At 44.3% G+C, this 19,377-nt stretch overlaps 1 protein-coding gene across 4 annotated transcripts in view; it reads right to left on the bottom strand.

Moving 5' to 3' along the window:
- TTLL7 (tubulin tyrosine ligase like 7) overlaps positions 1 to 16,636 on the bottom strand; it is a 75,174-nt gene extending 58,538 nt beyond the window's left edge. For 3 of the 4 annotated variants that reach the window (XM_060276783.1, XM_060276784.1, XM_060276785.1), the window contains exon 1: positions 16,230 to 16,636. The gene's annotated coding sequence lies outside the window, so the exon portion shown is untranslated. Of the gene's footprint in view, positions 1 to 11,277; positions 11,438 to 16,229 lie in introns of those variants that run through there. The other variant, XM_035122641.2, reaches the window with a different exon arrangement.
- Between the last annotated feature and the right edge of the window lie 2,741 nt (positions 16,637 to 19,377).

Here is a 19,377-nt window from a genome sequence, read left to right as displayed (position 1 = left end):
GTCAAACCAATGCAAAAATCTGGATCAGTTTAAGATCCTGACTTGTCTTCAGTGATAGGCCCATTTAGAGCACACTGCAATAGTCCAATTTGGAAGCAACCAGAGCATAGAGTACTGTAGCCAAATCATCTATGTCCAAAAGGGCTATAGCTGGCCAGAGCTGGAATAAGGAACTCCTAGTCACCAAGGCTACCTGAGCCCCCAAGCTATGGACCTGCTCCTTTCAGGGGACTGCAACCCCATCCAGAGCAGGGCATCTCACCACTTCACAGATTTGAGAACTCAAAACACATAACACCTCTGTCTTTTCAGGAGTCAGCTTCAATTTATGAAGCTAAGGAGGTGCTTGTTCTGCGCTGGATCACAGTGGTTTCAATGAGGGGTCTTTCCTAGCTCTCCGTAGAGATAATAGACACTGAACCTGGAATCACCTGAAAACAGACAAGCAACACCTGGAAGTCCACATTGTCAAACCAGACTCCAAACATAACATGGCATCTTAACTGCAAAACAAATGCACGTGGGGGGGGGGGTGTCAAGCAAGGAATTAACTTCCTTCCCAGCATTAATGGAAATGGAGGGTCTGTATATTCAGAAACACGTGTTTCTCGACCTCAATTACCCCGAGGCAAAGCCATGAAGAACCCAGCTCAATTTACAAGCTAACTTTCTGCTGCCTCCCAGCGACAAGCATGGCGACATTGCAAGGTCCACTGAATCTGTAATTTCGAGTCACTGCAAACCCTAACCTCAGGGTGCCCAGTCTTCGTCATGCCTTGAAATGCTGGCGCCAGAGCTCAGCCCCATGCAGGCAGAGCCACTCGCGAAGTTAGCAGGAAAGCTTTGTGCTCATGTGGTTACTAAAACCAGCATTTAAGAACAAACGTGATCTGGAGACCGTGTATTTTTATGCACGAGGAATTCTCCGGTGTTTGGAAGAGAGAGAGGAATCTTGCAGAACATATGCCGCAAATGTCTTCCATTTCAGAGAACTAGTCTGCTCTACCAAGACAACTTTTCTTTTAAATAGATGGGAAACTGCAGTGCAATGGAAGATTTAGAGCTGAGCCGAACATGCCTCTTCCATCAACACAATTCCCCCACTGCTGATTAGGAGGCAAATTCAGAGCAGCCATTTCAAAGCATGAGCACCTGCAAGAGTTCCCCAAAGTTTAGAGGGGTGCTTAGCATTTAGCAATAGTATTGTAGCCTGACTTGCTCTGCCACAAAGAGCTCTGCTGTTTATCACTTGCAGGAAAGAAAAAAAGCAGGATGGAGGGGGGAGCCACCCCGAAAATGGCACATATACACTCTCTAAACCAGGCATCCCCAAACTTCGGCCCTCCAGATGTTTTGGCCTACAACTCCCATTATCCCTAGCTAACAGGACCAGTGGTCAGGGAAGATGGGAATTGTAGTACAAAACATCTGGAGGGCCGAAGTTTGGGGGTGCCTGCAAACCTTTCAGGAACTTTTCTGCCTCTCTCACCCAAACCCCACCCCACACTCGGGGTCCCTTCTTCCTTCTCCTTTACATCCAACTTAGAACCAAAATGTCACCACAGAAACAAAATATACTGTCTTTCTAAATATGCATTTACCATATTGCTAATGTATTCTCTGAAGGCGAGAGTAGCTCAGTCGGTACGGCATGAGATGCTTAATCTCAGGCTCGTGAGTTCAGCCCCACATTGGGCAAAATATTCCTGCACTGTGGAGGGTTAGATTAGATTACCCTTGCAGTCCCTTCCAACTCTGACAATTCTCCAAATCAAAACTTGCATATGCTTTGCTACAGCTGGCGCAGCATTACAATCTGGGAAATGCATAAATGCCTGCCTCAACTCGCAGCTGGACCATGTTTACCCAGAAGGTAGGTCCCTTCAGGCAAGCCTCTCCTAATCAGCCACAGGCATCTGCATGGCAATGTGGCAACAACAACATGAGCTTGTCACAAGGATTACTGACACAGTATTCGTGAAACACTCTACACGGTCAAAAGGCACTACTTAATCATTTAGGATGAGGGTTCAACCATGCTCCCACTCAGATGATTCCAGCCTAGAAGCCCCAGGAAGACCAGATTCTCCCCAGCTCCAACCAAGTAAAAAGATTGCCGGTGTGGACTGGTCCCCTTTAACTGAAAAGGCTCCTTTCGGGGAAGGCACAGCTGGCGATTGGGACACAACTGCCTAGTCCTAAGCTTGACTGCCGCTGAAGCAACACCAGAGCTCTGCCCTGTTAGTATTCAGCCTGAACTCTGCACAAGGCAGCATTGCCCCAGTGTAAAACAGATGCAATGCCGGTAAGCCAAGTAAATGGGTGCCCAAAGGCTCCTTTTTCATGAACCAAGGGGGCTGGATTGACATTTTAGATGAAACGTCCTCTTCTGCCCTCCATCGAGTCTTAGTTATGATGATTAGCGCTGGCCGCTGTACGGAATGAAAGCTGTAATGGCAGCCCAATGCGGGATCCTCAAAAATTATAATCTTTAAATTACACACCATGTAGGCATAGTCAAAATCAGGCCATGGAAGTGAAATGCATTTCTTATTTTTTTTTAAAAAAAAAAAAGGAGAAGAAGTCACGCATCACCACTGCCTAGGAATCTTGGTCACATGTTTAAAAATCCCTGTATTCATAAAGCAGATCTTTGAGAAGGATTTAGCTGTCAAAAACAGAGTTATTCAAACAGCCTTGCTCTATACTGGCAAAGGATGAAAGATCTGAAGGTGAGCACATCTTATGTGCTTTATCTTCAAAATGTGCTCGCTGGTGTTGGCTGCACTGCTGCCCCCAGCATTTACTTCAGAGTCTAGCGGATCAATTTTTCTAAGAACAGCATTTCTTCTTCTCACTAGTACAACCACTTAAGAGAGCACTGCAAATACATCAAGGAGAAAGAACATCAGCAATAACTTCTCTTTCTTTCTCTCCCTCCCTCTCTTTTAAACTAGATCACTTTAAAACACACACACACCCCTCTACCAGTTTTGTGCTTTTGTCCTATTCTGCTTTCAACTTTGGAAGGAAGTACTGTACAGTGGTACCTCGGGTTAGGAACTTAATTCGTTCCAGAGGCCCATTCTTAACCCGAAACTGTTCTTAACCTGAGGTACCACTTTAGCTAATGGGGCCTCCTGCTGCCGCCATGCCGCCGCCGCACAATTTCTGTTCTCATCCTGAAGCAAAGTTCTTAACCTGACCTGAGGTACTATTTCTGGGTTAGCGGAGTCTGTAAGCTGAAGCGTCTGTAACCTGGAGCGTCTGTAACCTGAGGTACCACTTTAGTGCACAGTGTTCGCAGGGTCAGTAAAAGGAAACCTTTTTATTAGAAGGCTCACGATTAAGTACATCAGCTTCTGTGTTGCACAGAACTCATCTTTGGGGTAGATGAAGAGGGGGGTACTAGTGTGGCATTGTATGAGCTACTAGAGCACACTTCTCTAACATGCCCTCCAACATTTCTCCGATGAAAATAGGGACGTCCTAAGGAAAAGCAGGACATTCCGGGATCAAATCAGAAACTGGGATGCCTTATGGAAATCCAGGACTGTCCCTGGGAAATAGGGACACTTGGAGGGTCTGCTCTAATTGTGTGCTGCAACCACCAGCAACACCTGCAGCAGAGCCATCTTTCCCATTGGGTTTACAGGCGTGTTGCGCCAGGGCGCTGGCCTCTCAGGGGCAAACCCAGCGAGTGAGGGAGCTGCGCGGCTTTGCCGGCGGCCTCCCCTTTCCCTGCACCCCCGCCAGCTGTGCCCCGTCAACCATATGGCTGGCAGGCGTGCAGTTTCCTTCCCAAGCCTCCGCGATCCCCACAGAAGCTTGGGAAAAGGTCGACAACTCTGGGAAACCGTGTGTGTGTGTGTGTGTGTGTGTGCCTGAGGGATCTTTGCACCACCGCCCGGGATATGCTTAAGACGGCCCTGACCTGCAGCCCTGCTACCTCCCTCCTCTTCCTCCTCCCTCTCTATCTTCATGTTTCAACATTGCTCCAGAAATGTGGAAAGAGAAGGGGGTGGGGGAGATGGAAGAGAGAGAAAGTGATTTCTGAACACACAGAAATGATGCTACTGTTTGAAACTCAGACGAGTGTTGTGGGCGTCTGAAAACTGACAAGTTTCCCCACGTGTGGGAGAAGCCACTATTAATACCGAAACTTGCCGTCTTCCCCCTGCCTTTGGGGAGGTTCACAAAATGCATCCAAGATAGGCAACATCCTTGCATGGATTCCATATTTCCAGGTGGGGTTAAAAGTTGAGCCTCTGAGTCACTAAAAACCATTGAAGACCATTTTATAAGCTCCATTTGCATATTTTAAGTCCCCTCTGTACTCTGATGGTTCATACACATTTAAAAGTCAAAAGCCATGGGAGAAAGGGAAGCCTGTTCCATCCCTGTCTCTGCGATCAAAATAAGCGCATGTACCAGCAAACCAGGCCGTAAGTGCTTTTGAAAACAAAATGAAAACCTTCACAATAAAGCATGTAGATATGCTTCTTAGCAGCTAAAAATAGAAGCAAATGTCAGTCCAAGGACAAATTGGGAAGTAAACACAGACTAATGTGACCATAGAAGAATATAGCTAGTATCCTCCACACACACACAGCAAATGTAAAAATAACTTTGCCGACACATGGGTAAATTTGTGTTACATATGTCTTCCTTCCGGACTGGTTCATTTCCCAAAGTGTGCCTTCTAAATTGTCTCAGAACACAACCCCAAAAAACAAAACAATTAAGAACTCTCTCGTGGGGAGGCAGTTTCCACTGGGTCACAATCCTGCCCTTGTCTTAATACCACCTCCCAAGCAAGCCCAGCAATGTAAGAAGCAGGAAATGAGAGCCAATGGGGTGGGGGAGAGAGACTTCCCTGCAGGGAGAAATAAGCCTGAAAACTGCATTTCGAGCGTCTGTGAGGAAAAAAGACAGACAATCGCACCTCTTGGCAACATATATTCTCAGGTGAAATAAATGTATGCTTCCACTTCAAACACTAGTTTTAGAACATATGCAAAGCAGATCTATAGTGTGTACCCATTAAAACATAACGTGTCATCAAAGCCTATGGCTGCAATCCTACGCACTACTGAACTCTTGCTGAACTCAGTAGGATTCACTTTCAAACAAGCATGCATATAGGTTGGGATGTAAGCAGCTGAAGCACTGAAGGATGTCTCAGGCCAATGCTAATATGTAGAAAGGGTTGTTTTTTCATTTGGGGTGGGGCATTGTCCTAATTTTATTAGGTTTATTATCTTCCCTTCACCATAATGTCCCAGAAAGGATCACAATGATTCAAAATACATTGTTGGTTTGGTTTTTGTTTTGTTTTTTAAAATCATTTTCCCTTCTGATCTTCTTCTTTGGCGATCACTTTGGCGAGTAAGATTGTCTTCCATAAGCACGGTTTTAACAAGGAGTCCGTAAGTGACTGTGGAGGCCAATTCTGGACCCACATGTCCTTCCACAGTGGGGACATTGGTTCCCGGGCGGGAGTTGATCAGGGTGTGGATTTGCCAAGTGTGCGTTCCTCTTAGCAAACGTCTCCCTTGCGTTCTGAGTTTGAGTGTCTTCAAAGTCCATGACACCTTTGGGAAAGGCTGTTCTCCAACTGGAGCGCTCGCAGGCCAGTGTTTCCCAGTTGTCAGTGTTTATACTACATTTTTTTTTAGATTTGCCCTGAGACAGCCTTTAAACCCTTTTTTGACCACCAGCATTACGCTTTCCATTTTTAAGTTCGGAATAGAGTAGTTGCTCTGGAAGACAATCATCAGGCATCTGCACAGCATGACCTGTCCAACGAAGTTGATGCTGAAGATCCCATTAAGCGGGATTGCTTCCAAACGACTCTTAAGAACCATCTGCTTTCAGAATTCCCTGATCATTGAGGAACACCGGACCAAGCTAAAAACATCCATTATTGCAGCTTGTGAACAAACTATTGGATACCAAACCAAGAAACACCAGGACTGGTTTGATGAGAATGACAGTGAGATTGAACGAATGATTGACAAGAAAAGGAAGGCCTTTCAGATCTGACAACAAGATAGAAACTGTGCCACTAAGAAAAAAAACCCTATGCCAACGCTAAGACTGAGGTTCAAAGAAGAACCAGAGAACTAAAAAACACCTGGTGGATTTAAAAAAAAAGCTCAAGAGAATCCAGCACTTAGCCGACACTCATGATGCACAGAGTTTCTTTAAAGCCACAAAGACCATCAATGGGCCAATACATCATGGCATATGCCTCCTATGCTTAGCAGATGGTACCACACTTCTAAAAGATAAAGAAGCTATTGCACTGCGCTGGAAAGAACACTACCAACATCTCCTTAACCACAACTCCCCCTTCTGATACATATGCAATGAAAAGCTAGAAACAACTAAGTTGTGAGGCCGGCTGAAAACATCGTATTAAAGTTGTCAACTGTATTATTTTTCACAGCTCTGGGTATTTTAGTGAATTGCAAAAATCTCCATCCTCAAAACAGTCTAATCATAATGACTGCAGATCGAAAAGCTGAAATGAAGACAGATTCGTTCTCCAAGCATTCAAAACTAAAAATTGAGCTTAGTTCATCACTAAGCCTGTGGTTATTGGGTAGGCTCGGCACATAAGCTGCACTCAGCCCACCAAAATATTTCCCCTAGAAAAGCTTCTCCCCCCCCCCAAATTTACCTATGTGTAGGCATCCAGCCAGTTCAACGGCACCCAGATGAGCACTGTAATGCAGATGGTGATGGTGATGCATAACTCTATGGTCACCTGTACAGTGTGGTGTAGTGGTTAACAGTGTGGTGTAGTAGTGGTTAAGAGCGGTAGACTCATAATCTGGGGAACCGGGTTCGTGTCTCTGCTCCTCCACATGCAGCTGCTGGGTGACCTTGGGCTAGTTACACTTCTCTGAAGTCTCTCAGCCCTACTCACCTCACAGAGTGTTTGTTGTGGGGGAGGAAGGGAAAGGAGAATGTTAACCGCTTTGAGACTCCTTAGGGTATATCAAATCCAAACTTCCTTTCTTCTTCTTCTTCTTCTCCCTTGTCTGACACGACTGAATGCCTATGGCCTAGTTCAGCGTTTCTCAACCGCTGTTCCGTGGCACACTAGTGTGTGGCTGGTGTGCCGCGACGTGCGGTGACGAGAAGGGCGATTTGCATTGTCACGTGCCTGGCGGCCGCCAATACTAACCCACCGAAAAGCAATATTTCTCCTCCTCTTTCCCAAAGCTCAGTGCAAACGAGCCTGGCGGCCGCCAATGTACAATACTAACCCGCCAGAAAGCAATATTTGGTAAGTGTTTCTTACAGTCATAATTATAATATAGGGCGGCACAGAGTTAAATTTTTTAACTTTTTTAATGGTGGTGTGCCTCGTGATTTTTTTCACGGAACAAGTGTGCCGTGGCCCAAAAAAGGTTGAGAAACACTGGCCTAGTTCACACAAAATGATAAAGCCATGGCTTATTCAGCCCACTAATGGTTTGTTTGAATGTGTGTATGCAGTCCAGCAAAATAACCATGGTTTGTTTTCTGCCAACAAGCCACAAGGTTTGTTGTTCCGTATCTATACAATTGCTATTATGTCTGAGCCTAACAGCCTTGCTTCATCCCATGGTTTGTTTGACCACCCAACACCATGATGCTCACCAGCCTGCAAAGGCCTTTGAAACTGGTGCAACTGGAAAACAAAACAACAGTAGAGAAACGAGAAATGCACCGGGGAAATGCAGACACAGCAAAAGAAGGAACACTAAAGGAGAATTATAAATTGAACAGCATTTCATATGCCCATTGTTCCAGACAATGCTGCAAGCAGCGAACAGAGCTGCTGGGGGAAGTGAAGAAAACTCAGCACTAATAAGGTCTACACTGGCCCACCAGATTTATTTTTTAGCCAGAATGCTACGGTCAGTTCATACAAAGCATTTCTGCACTCCTCTGCGAATGCTCAAATGGTGCGGCAAGTGTAAATGTATGTGTGCATTACTACGCCTGTTCCGCCTTAAAAAGGATGCAATCCACCCTTATCTCATGCACCTCTGTTACAAGAAGGCAGGTATGAGTTACATTTGATACCTCAAACTCGCATTCTGCAAGTATTCACACCCAAGTACAAACTCTGCATGGAAATCAATACTCTGGTGATAAAAATATGCTGCTCAAGTAGCCAACATCTTATGATGCATCCATCAACATATCTGCAGAAAGCAAAACGAACTCTTCTTTCCCGTTATGTACTGCTGAATACAGGAGGTGGTTTTTCGGGGGGGGGGCAACCATGCTAATGTACCAACAGCCCATTCTGATGACAATCTGCGTTGAAAGACACAACAAAAGAAACTGCACGGCCAAAAGTAGATTAAAGAGAAATGGCAGGACATATGCTGGCTCTCCTGACACCAGTTTCCATAGCCTTGGGCAAACTGCAGAAATATCATTGCTGTTTTGCTCATGCTGCTGAACTTTAGAAAGATGTCAGGGATGTGCAGTGGGGAAAACAAGGAGATGCCTCTTGACAAAGTTAAAACTATGGGTGTCAAAGAAACAATGGATCAACTGTCAATGCCAATTCATTTTCTTGCCAACATTCTCAGTTCCCAGCACCGATGGCAATGCTTAAGCGTTAAAGTAGAGGCGGTCACCAAGACCTGAATATCCAGAAATCAAACATCAACCCTAAGAAATACCATATATTTCAAAACTTTAAGAAGTATGCATTGAATGCCAGTGCAGTTGTGCTTCGTTTTTTGTTTGTTTGTTTTTTGAAATCACACTGCTGAATTTGTGTCAAGATCATTTTAAGCGTGCCAAGTATATAATACCATACATGGATCTAGACAGCAGCAGGCTTTTCTGCAGATAAAAGAAATATATTTGGACATTCATTCAGAAATCAATTGGCAATTGACAAAACAGGAAAGAATGCCCCCCTTTTTCAGTCTAGCACTCCTATCCAGGAAACTACTGACCCTGTATAACATAGCTGCCAAGTTTTCCCTTTTCTCGCGAGGAAGCCTATTCAGCATAATGGAAAATCCCTTTAAAAAAGGGATAACTTGGCAGCTATGCTGTATAAGTTTGCATCCTACACTGCTGTGCTTATAGAGCTCTTTCTCCACCAAATGCCATCTGAACTGCTGCCACCATGCAGCCTTCCTCTCAACCTGGCTGGTGCCCTCAAGATGCTGATGAACTTCAACTCCCATTAGCCCCAGCTGGCATGGTCCATGGTCAGCACAGCTGCCAAGTTTTCCCTTTTCTCGCGAGGAAGCCTATTCAGCATAAGGGAAAATCCCTTTTAAAAAGGGATAACTTGGCAGCTATGATGGTCAGGCGTGAGGAGAGCTGTAGTCTAACATCTGGAGGGCACCCGGTTGGGGAAGGCTGGTGCAAGGCATAGGATGGAGAAAGTGAGAATAATCATGGGTTGCGTCGTAGTTGTACAAATTGATAACAGGGTGTTCTCTGTCCCTCTCCCATTATTTACACCCAAGCAGTCTTCTCACTTTCTCAGGTACATTCTACACTTGAACTCTGCATTTTCCAGGACTGTCCATGCAATCCGATTACATGTCCAACCAGAACCATGTCCCAATGGTGCTTTCTCCTAGGTAGTAAGTGTATTGGGGGGTGGTTAGGGGCTGCACTCCCCACTGAATTCAATAGGACTTAGGACTGCAATGTAAGCTCCTTTTTTGCCTACAAGATTGGGCCCTGGCACTACAGCAACCACAATTTCTCTGAAAGAAAGAAAATGCATTTCTTCCCCTTGAAACTAAGCCCATTAGCACTTTTCTCCCTTATCTGAAAGCCCCATAGAATCTTCTCGAAATAACTGTATTTCTCAGCTCTTTTAAAATAGCACATCATTGCCCTAAAGTTTCCACCTCCTAAAATAATCCCATCACATTCTGCTGTGTAATCAGGGTGACAGCATCCTTGCTCAGAACATGGAAGTCGTAACAAACCCATTTGTCCTCTAAAGGATTATTTGGCTTCGACACAACGAAGGTCACTTTAACCATTTTTTCCTTCCTGCACGACAGCTTAATATTTCTCTTAACCTAATATTACACTTAACACTTGCATACCTAATTGTAATCCCTACAACCACAGTCAGTGCTATTATCACCCATATCACAAATATTTTCTTCTGAATGACGGGCAGCTTTTTCCATATGGTGCTTCTCATTTATTATTGTCAACAACCTGAGTTAGCATAGCCACATTATCCTGGGGAAATTTTTTGCATACTTATACTTCAGAAAAGAAAGCAAAAAGCCATAAACATTCATTTTCTATCTAGCTGGAAGACTGAGGGCGGTGGGGAGTCTGCAGCCAATAAATTGCCCCCTCTTCTATCCTACTCCATTTCTGCAGGCATAAGCCAAGCACTTCATTTCTAGTTTATATCACACAGGTGCCTCTGTCTTATCAAAATGAAGACACCATCGTACATGCAAGCATACTGTACCAAAGCTTTAAACTTCCGGTAATTGTTGTTTAAAATAAAAATAAGAAATGTCCTGATCTGACTTAACACGTTCAGAAAGAATCAGGCAACATTTATCCAAATGCATTTAGGCCTAACACATTCTTGATTTAGGCTCTCCTCCCTGCAACCTCCTATTTCCCTGACACGGGAAAAGAAAACCTCTTCAGAATTATGCCTTTCTTTCTTTGTCATTCTTTCTTTCTTTTCCCCAGCAAAGCATCTTTGTGAGCAACGGTGCCACAGAGCTAAGCCAGTGCAAATCAGAGGAGCACCCCTCTCTCCCAACAGCAGGGGAAAGGAGAACAAGAAAATAATAATGGCAATAATCGGAAAGAGCAAAGCACAGCTGAGCTCTGGGTGCACATGACAAAGCAAGGTGAACAACCACTGCAGATCTCCAGGTGGCTTAAAGGCATCACCTTCCAATGGGGCTTTTCCTGCAACTGGGAAGAAGGGCTCTCGTGGGGTCCTTTTCGATGGGGCTCCCTTCTTCAGCTCCTCTTTGCAGAAAAGGATGCTGAATCATCAGCAGTTTCAGCCCGGTTTCTCCCCTTCCCTGAGACCCGCCCCTATTTGTTGCAGCATCAGTTTCACCCATGCAGCCCCCACCCCACTCCGCCCCCAGCTCTTCTTTCTTTTCTTTTTGCAGGGCGCAGATAGGGAGAGAAGGGGCGTTGGAGCTGCATAGCTATTGTGCTTATAATATGCCAGGTTGGCTGCCTGGCGGCGAGGGACTGGGGAGGCTATGATCCCTAAATGATGCAACTGTCATTTACCTGCAATGGGTGGCGGGTCCCTTTCCCCTACCGCACCACCGGGCTGTTGTCGTCCCGGGCAGCGCCGAGATCCGGCAGGCTCCTCCTCGCTCAGGGCTGCCCGGTGCCAACGGCCAAGGAGACTCGCGGGTGCGCCTCGCGTCCCAACTCGCTCCCCCGGCAGCGGCGGCAGCATCTGCTCCGGAGCCTGCCAGGGCTGGACACGCTCGCGAGGAGGGATGTTGCTGCAGAGAGGGGAGGCCGGAGCGAACCATTCCTCAACCGCGGGGGAGAGAAAGCGATGCGACCCCCGCTGCCCGACGAGGGAACTGCAGGGCTTCTGTGCACTAAAAGGGGCGGGAGGCGGATTGCTGGAGAAATCAGATACTGTATACAGTACTGTACGTATATACACACGTGTGGGGGGGGGGTACCAAGGTGGCAGGAGAGAAGATCCCATCCACCTAACCCCTCTCCTGCCGTGAAAATGTAAAGGCCCGCCTCAGCTGCCTCCGAATTGCAAACAGATCATGGGATGTAGCAACCGGAGAAGTGGCGACTCTTCTCTCTCCAGCCGGTGCATCGGCTGCCCATCTTCTTCAGCTGCTGGAGCAGCAGGGCTGACTCAGTTTCCCCGCAACAGCAACGAGGTGCATCGGGGAACGGTTGCCCTTTCCTGGGCTTCATGCACCGCATTATCAGGGCTCCAGTGAGCAGTTGCTAGACAGCTTTGCTTGGAAGAGGCTTTCCCAAGCTTGAGTCTCCAGCTGTTTTTGGAATACAACTCCCATCATCCCGACCTTAGCTAGCAGGACCAGTGGTCAGGGATGAGGGGAACTGTCGTCCAAATACAGCTGGGGACCCAAGCTTGGGAAACCCTGATTTGTAAAGCCTGCCGGTTTATAAAGGATTTGCACCCAAGTAAGTGCATGTACGGTAATCAGGATCGCGACACCGCCCTGTTCCCGATTATTATCATGCAGCCTTAAACGCACAAATTGGCTGCTTTTCCTTGCTGTTCTCCTGCTAATATTACTTCTCCAATTCCCTTCTCTCCCTCCTCACTGGAGAGTGGCACCCAAACAAGCACCATACTCGCCCTGGCTTTCCTATAGCCTTCCTAGCTCCTTCCAGATGTTTTGGACTACAACTCCCATTGACATTGTCCGTTAGCTGTGCTGGCTGGGGGCTGATGGGAGTTGTAGTTCAATAAGCTTCCACGAAGCTGGCTACCCCTGCTCTACATACTTAGGAACATCCCATTGAACTCAATGGGGCTAGATTCTGAGTGGGCACATAAGAATTGCATTGTTAACCGGCCATTATAAGGAGGGCAAAATGTAAGGCCTGACTGATAGAAGATTCTAATTTGCATTTGAGAAATCATGGCTTACGCCAGCCAGACTAAAATGGCACACCCCTTTTTATTTATTAAAACCACTTAATGTTTTGGGGGTTTTTTTAGTCTGTAAGTGGTGTGGTGTGCTGCGCTGGTTGTCAATTTGCTACCACACCAGGTTCAAGGTACTTGTATTAATTTACAAAGCCCTAGACCAGTGTCTCTCAACCATCAATCTCTGAGTAATGCGAGATTCCAGGGGTTCCATGTTTCCCTTTTAAAATGAGGCACGGCGGAGACTGTGGTGTCTTTATGATACAGTATATTGCTTATTTACACACATATATAAAACCTGAGCCTACAATGGATGGGTTCAAAGCATCAACATCCCAAAAAGGTTGTGTTTCTCCCACACATTGAATTCTTTCAATTCAAGCAGAAATCAGCCATGGCTGGCTGGCTCTCTCTCTCTCTGCCTTTCCAGCCTGCTGCTTTTTTCTAGATCACATCATACACACACTTTTCCACTCTAAACTCTGGGTTTTGTCCATCTAACTACCGTATCTAAGAACTGGAGTAGAGGCCCCACTCATTTACTATCCAGCACAAAGCCCCCTTTCTTTTGCTTTCTTAATGTCCCACCACCTTTCCTTTATTTTCTGAATGACCCATCACCCCAGGCAGTTGCCACAAAACAGGAAGCTAGCCTGGTTTATTTAGATTTTAATGCTTGTTGGATCCAGGGATTAAAAAGGTCCAGCGCCCAGTTTAACACCCAAAGCCTTGATTCAATTCAAACACTTGCTGGGTCCAGGGATTATAGGTGTCTGGCACCCACAAACTCATAACAGTACCTTGTGTAGGTGACGCAAGCAATGTACACATGACTCAACTTGTACAGACAAACTGTTATTTCTTCCCTTTCCGCTGCATGGATGCCTAGCAATATATGATGACGGAGTTTTCTCCACCAGTTTCCACCTCCTTTACATGCAAAGAACAAGAGTAAAGCACTCATCCTAGCACTAGGCAGTGGACATCGCTTGTATTTCATCCTATGATTATCAACCACGCTCCCTGTGGCATTACAATGCATCCCACCATGATTCCAAATCAATCCTGCTCCTGAGCCCATCAATGATCAAAGTACAGTATGCCAAGCGCAACCTGAGTGCTATGGCCAGCCTTCTATTAGAACCTTCTGATCACACAAATAGCTATTATATAACTTTGCCAGTCATCCTGCTGTGCTTAAAATGATACGGAATGGATAGTTTAAGCAAGCAGATGCCACCAGCATGAATAATATTTATTCTGCTCTTCTATTTAATCTATATTTTAAACAGTGGATGGTGCAAGTGTAAAACCACATATGAGAAAGTTTAACACAAAACCCATCCGAATCAGAAGGAAAACGCTGAGCAAGGGGGTAGGGATATAAAATACCAGTCTTCAATTTACTCTTCGCTCCTTTAGTGCTGAATTCAGCAGTAATTACTTCCAAATAAGTGGATATAGGATTGCAACCTTAGCATGGATCCACCGGATGGACTCCACACACACACACACACGTATAACCTACCCATGTATAACCTGCCAATACCGAACAAAATGCAACTGTTGAAAGAGTACTTAAACTAGCTCATCATCCTTTTTTCACAGTTGCCAACCAGATGCTTATGAGAAGCATGCAAAGCATGTGGACGCAGCAGCCCTCAAGTTAGGGAGAGGTTTTTTTTTTGTATACTGTATTGTTTTGACTTTTATTTAGTTTTTCTTCTTTAAATTAGATATATTGTAAGTCACCTGGAGAGCACCAAACAAGCACCAAGTATGCCATAATATAAACATGACTGCTCTACTGATGCAACACTTGGTGAAGGTTTTAGGCAGTTTAAATGGGACATTTGTGAATGATGTGCGAATTGCAAAACAGGCATACGTCACTCTAGTTACAGGTAGGTAGCCGTGTTAGTCTGCCGTAGTCAAAACAAAATAAAAAAATTCCTTCCAGTAGCACCTTAGAGACCAACTAAGTTTGTTATTGGTATGAGCTTTCGTATGCATAGACATTTCTTCAGATACCAATATATCTGAAGAAGTGTGCATGCACATGAAAGCTCAAACCAATAACAAACTTACAGTAGCTGGTGTCTAAGGTGCTACTGGAAGGAATTTTTTAATACGTCACTCTAAATATTGATGTAAAATTGAAAATTGGCTATGATAGTCTTATTACAAGAATTTGTTAGTGCTTGGTTTAAAAAGTTATTGGTTATGTTCAGGAATTTACATGATAATGTTTCTATTTATTCTTTCTTGTAAGTTACTCTGAATACTTGTAAAAGAGCAGGATATAAATAATAAATAGCAGCAGAATAGATTATGGAAACAGAGAGTAGAAGATTCTCATTTATTTTAGGACTCTGTTTATGCTGCAAATTTTAACTCAATATGGCAGAACAGTTCACTGCAGGGTTATGCAGTGAAGAATTTGTGTTAATGCACAAAGTCCTAAACAACATGGGCCCAAAGTACTTTACAGACTGTCTAATTCCTTATTGCAGCACCTTGAACACCGAGATCTGATGGGGAGATTTTGGTGGTCCCCTACACTCCTGAGTTCATGTCCTGCCTCCTTAGATTGTAAGCCTGACAGCAGGGACTATCTGCACGCTGCCACAACAGCCCATTTTGGCTGCAGAGTGGGATAAAAAAATATTTACATAAATAAATGCATTCTATTTATTTATTTATTTATTCATCCATTTAACAACATTTATATACCAACTAATTGTAACAAAACCTCCAAACAGTTTAGATGAGATTTGGTCATGTTTATTATTGAATGATACTTCTACATCGACTGCTGTTTAATATTAATAAAGCACTTGCTAGAACTGTTCTAAAAACTAGTTAAGATTCATGCCTGGTTATCAGTGATGCGGAATGGCATCCCCAGAGCAAGTGATATGCAAAAAGTGAGGCAAGCTAGAGTGTTATAAAAAGGATATGGTGGTGTTTGTTTCTGCTTTGCGTAATAAACCTCAAGGAATACACACCCACTTGGATACACAACGTTTTCTTTGTTTCCTTTTTCTTTAATAAAAGAAGCAATCACACTTTCTAACTCTGTAAAATAAAATAAACCCAAGAGGAGGAACCCAAAGGTTTTTTTCCCAAGAACAAATCACATTTGAACCCTTCTTCCTTGTGAGTAGCCTACTGTTGTTCTTCAGCTAACCAGATCTGCCTATTCTATCCTGAGTTCACAAATGCCTGGGCAAAGGAGTGATTTATTTATTGTCTTGGCTGCCATTACAGAAGCCACAATAATATGTGAAAACCTCTTTTCTCCCTGTATATCCTTCTCAGAAATGTACACACTTCAAATGGACTGGGGAGCTGTAATTTCCTACAGCAATACGTTTTCTATTATTTCCTGAGATGAATGTCTTTCTTCCCAGTGCACTCTAAACGCTCTGTTTAGCAGATATTATACAGGAAAAAGTCAGCGTACTCTAAAGGTATTTTCTCTCTCTGCTGAGTACTCTGAAAGTAAAATTCGTAAACATAAAGCAAATTACATCACACAAAGCAAAACTGCTGCCTCCTACAGTAAGGGAGTACTCACAGTCTGATTCAAGCAGCTCTGAAATGACCTAAACTTTCCCATCAGCTTCAGGCCCCAGCTTTTTTCAAAGGCCACATGTAGGTTCACTGATGTTTACAAGAGTTGTCCTGGGCAACCAAATGGAACACAGAGATTTAAAGGGACAACTTCCAGACTAGATATTATCTTCTCCAAATATTATTTTACTGCTTGTCCCATTCTTGAAAAAAAAGAGTTATGGGGACCAGTTGATGTGAAGAGAAACAAAACAAACTACAATTTCTTCTCTATCTCCTCCCCTTTAAAAGGGAAGAAAAGTTGCCCCGTTTTCAATGAGTATGTGGAATTTCTTGCATGATTAGGGTATTTAATCATTCAGAAATAACTAGAAAGTCACACCCTTCCCTCTTTGTACTTCACAATATATTTCATGCTTCACCTGCATTTGGAAAGCAATATCATCTCCCTCTAGTGACAAACATATAATGTATGTATTTGTCCATACAGAGGTCGTGTCAGGATAACATAACCAATTACAGGTTGTATCCTGTTTGTGAACAGACTCCTCCACCTGCTCCAAGGACTATTAATGTCAACAACAGGTTGCCAGAGAAGAGGCAGGTGGGACTGAAAGCAAAAGTGCTGCAGCTCCTTGAATGCAATCCTATACCAACTTACAGGGAAGTAAGCCCAGTTAAACTCAGTGGGACTTACTTCTCAGTGAACGTACTTAAGATTGCAGTGTTATGATCTCCTCAAACGACGACTGGGTCAAAGCAATGCAACAGCAAACAAACAAACAAACGCTCACATGTTTAATGTATTTATTTATCAAGGCTATTTCCAACCTACCCTTTATTTCACAATGGATCTACAGGAGAGGTAGAATACACAACCATAACACAAAATACATAGAAACTAATCAAAACTAACCAACATAAACCATAAAAGCAGCAAATAATAAGAACAATGGCTCAAAAGTTTGCACGCATTTGCTTCTAATTGGAGTTGAAATTGTCTAGTGGAAATTGATATTTTACATAGAAAATACCGTACTGCTAAAGCCAAGTCCTTGAAAGTAACAAGTACTGAGATCTGAAAAGTCTACAAACTTCAAAGCATGATTTAAATAGTAACAACAACAAGAACAACAACTATTGTTTCCTGACAACAACTATTGTTTTCTGTTAACCCTACCATGATTATCAACTATGACCTGGGATCCATCTTAGGTTCACCCTTCCCCCCCCCCCCCACCAGATCGTGCCCTGGCTCTGCCCTAAGCGCATCTATTTTAACCCCACCCAGAAGATCAGGGTTTTTCCAATCAAGAGTGGACAACCCAGTTCTTCGCCATGATAATAAACTGTGTGCACCTATCCCCAGACACATGATTAATCAGGGAAGTTTTGTTTATTTTGTAGGGCAGTGTCCAAGCTGAAACCTCCAAATGGCACACAAGTGCACACAAAACAGCTCGCCATTGGCTTGGAGCCAACAAAGCCACCTTCTATGGTGTCTGGGGTATCAGCTTCATTTTCCCCACAGAATGGCAAGCAGAAGCCCAAACTTCACTCAAGCAATCAGGATAATATTGACATCACACACACACACACACACCAGCATAGGGACCAACAATTGAGCAGGGCAGAGCTGGGCCAGCCACTGATCCACTGGATCCTATACCAGTCCATCTCTCAGAGAGTGATTCAACCTAGGCTTCTAAGCTGTGTACAGCAGACCCACCCACCCACCCACACCCCACTGCAAAAAGATCAGTCTCCCCCCACCATTCTGACCTGTAGAAGGAAGTAAGCCTTTGGATATTCTAGTGCAGCAGTGGCACTGCCACTCCAATTATCCCTTCAATTGTCTCCTATTAGGCAATTGTCCCCTGATTTGTGAACCAGCCTTTTTATGGAATAATAATTGCACAGTTCTAGAAATGGTTTCCCTACCTTTAGTTTATGGAGTTTGCAGATTTTTTTTCTATTTTATATTCTGTCATATTTTCTTCTAATATACGCCATTTCCATAAATTTTGTTTGCAAAGTGGTTTGTTGTTGTTTAGTCGTTTTGTCATGTCCGACTCTTTGTGACCCCATGGACCAGAGCACACCAGGCACTCCTGTCTTCCACTGCCTCCCGCAGTTTGGTCAAACTCATGTTGGTAGCTTCGAGATGGCCAACCATCTCGTCCTCTGCCATCCCCTTCTCCTTGTGCCCTCAATCTCTCCCAACATCAGGGTCTTTTCCAGGGAATCTTCTCTTCTTATGAGGTGGCCAAAGTATTGGAGCCTCAGCTTCAGGATCTGCCCTTCCAGTGAGCACTCAGGGCTGATTTCCTTAAGAATGGATAGGTTTGATCTTCTTGCAGACCATGGGACTCTCAGGAGTCTCCTCCAGCACCATAATTCAAAAGCATCAATTCTTCAGCAATTAGCCTTCTTTATAGTCCAGCTCTCTTTATAAAGTGGTTTATAAATCTGCAAATAAGTACAGCAGCTTGTTGTTTGGCTTTTGAGATATCTGGATATGTTTCAATTATATCTGGATATCTGTTTCATATAGCAAAAGGCAGCAACATAGAGGCAAAGGATGCGATGGTCTGCACTGCTTCTTAACACCAAGAGGGAGTGGGAAAGCAAGAGAATATGTGTGTACAAGGGTGCCCTCTGTTGTGCTGCACTGTCTAAATTCTGACCATAAACAGATTGACCTTTCAGAGCTCGTCAGTCCATTAACAACCTCAAGGCTCCTTTATATTATAAGTGTTTGTGGCTGCTGCCTAATCATCTGCATTTCTTGTATGTGTGGGGTATGGCAAAATGACCAATGAACTCTAGCCTGTCCTCTGCAGATTTCCTCTCTCCATGTCCATAGAAGGTGGAGGAACATCTGTTGCTTTTACTATGGTTTTGAGTTTCCCATGGCATAATCCTTCCTCTTTGGAGCTGAGCATGCATTGGATACAGCACCTTATTTGAAAGCACAGCAGTGGCGTATCTCTGATCCTGGCTTGATGCATGGGTAAGAATGCTTCACTCAAGCCCAGACTGAAAACAGGCATAAAGGTTGAATAATTGGTTCACAGTCCCCAGAGACCAGGAGATTTGTGGGAGCTGCTGTGTGCTTTGAGCAGAGGTTAACCTTTCTCATATTCCAATCT

This window comes from Zootoca vivipara, chromosome 7, assembly GCF_963506605.1.
Source record: "Zootoca vivipara chromosome 7, rZooViv1.1, whole genome shotgun sequence".
NCBI lineage: Eukaryota > Metazoa > Chordata > Lepidosauria > Squamata > Lacertidae > Zootoca > Zootoca vivipara.
The sequence above is the reverse complement of the archived record's forward strand: the minus strand, read 5'-3'. Positions and strand labels throughout refer to the sequence as shown.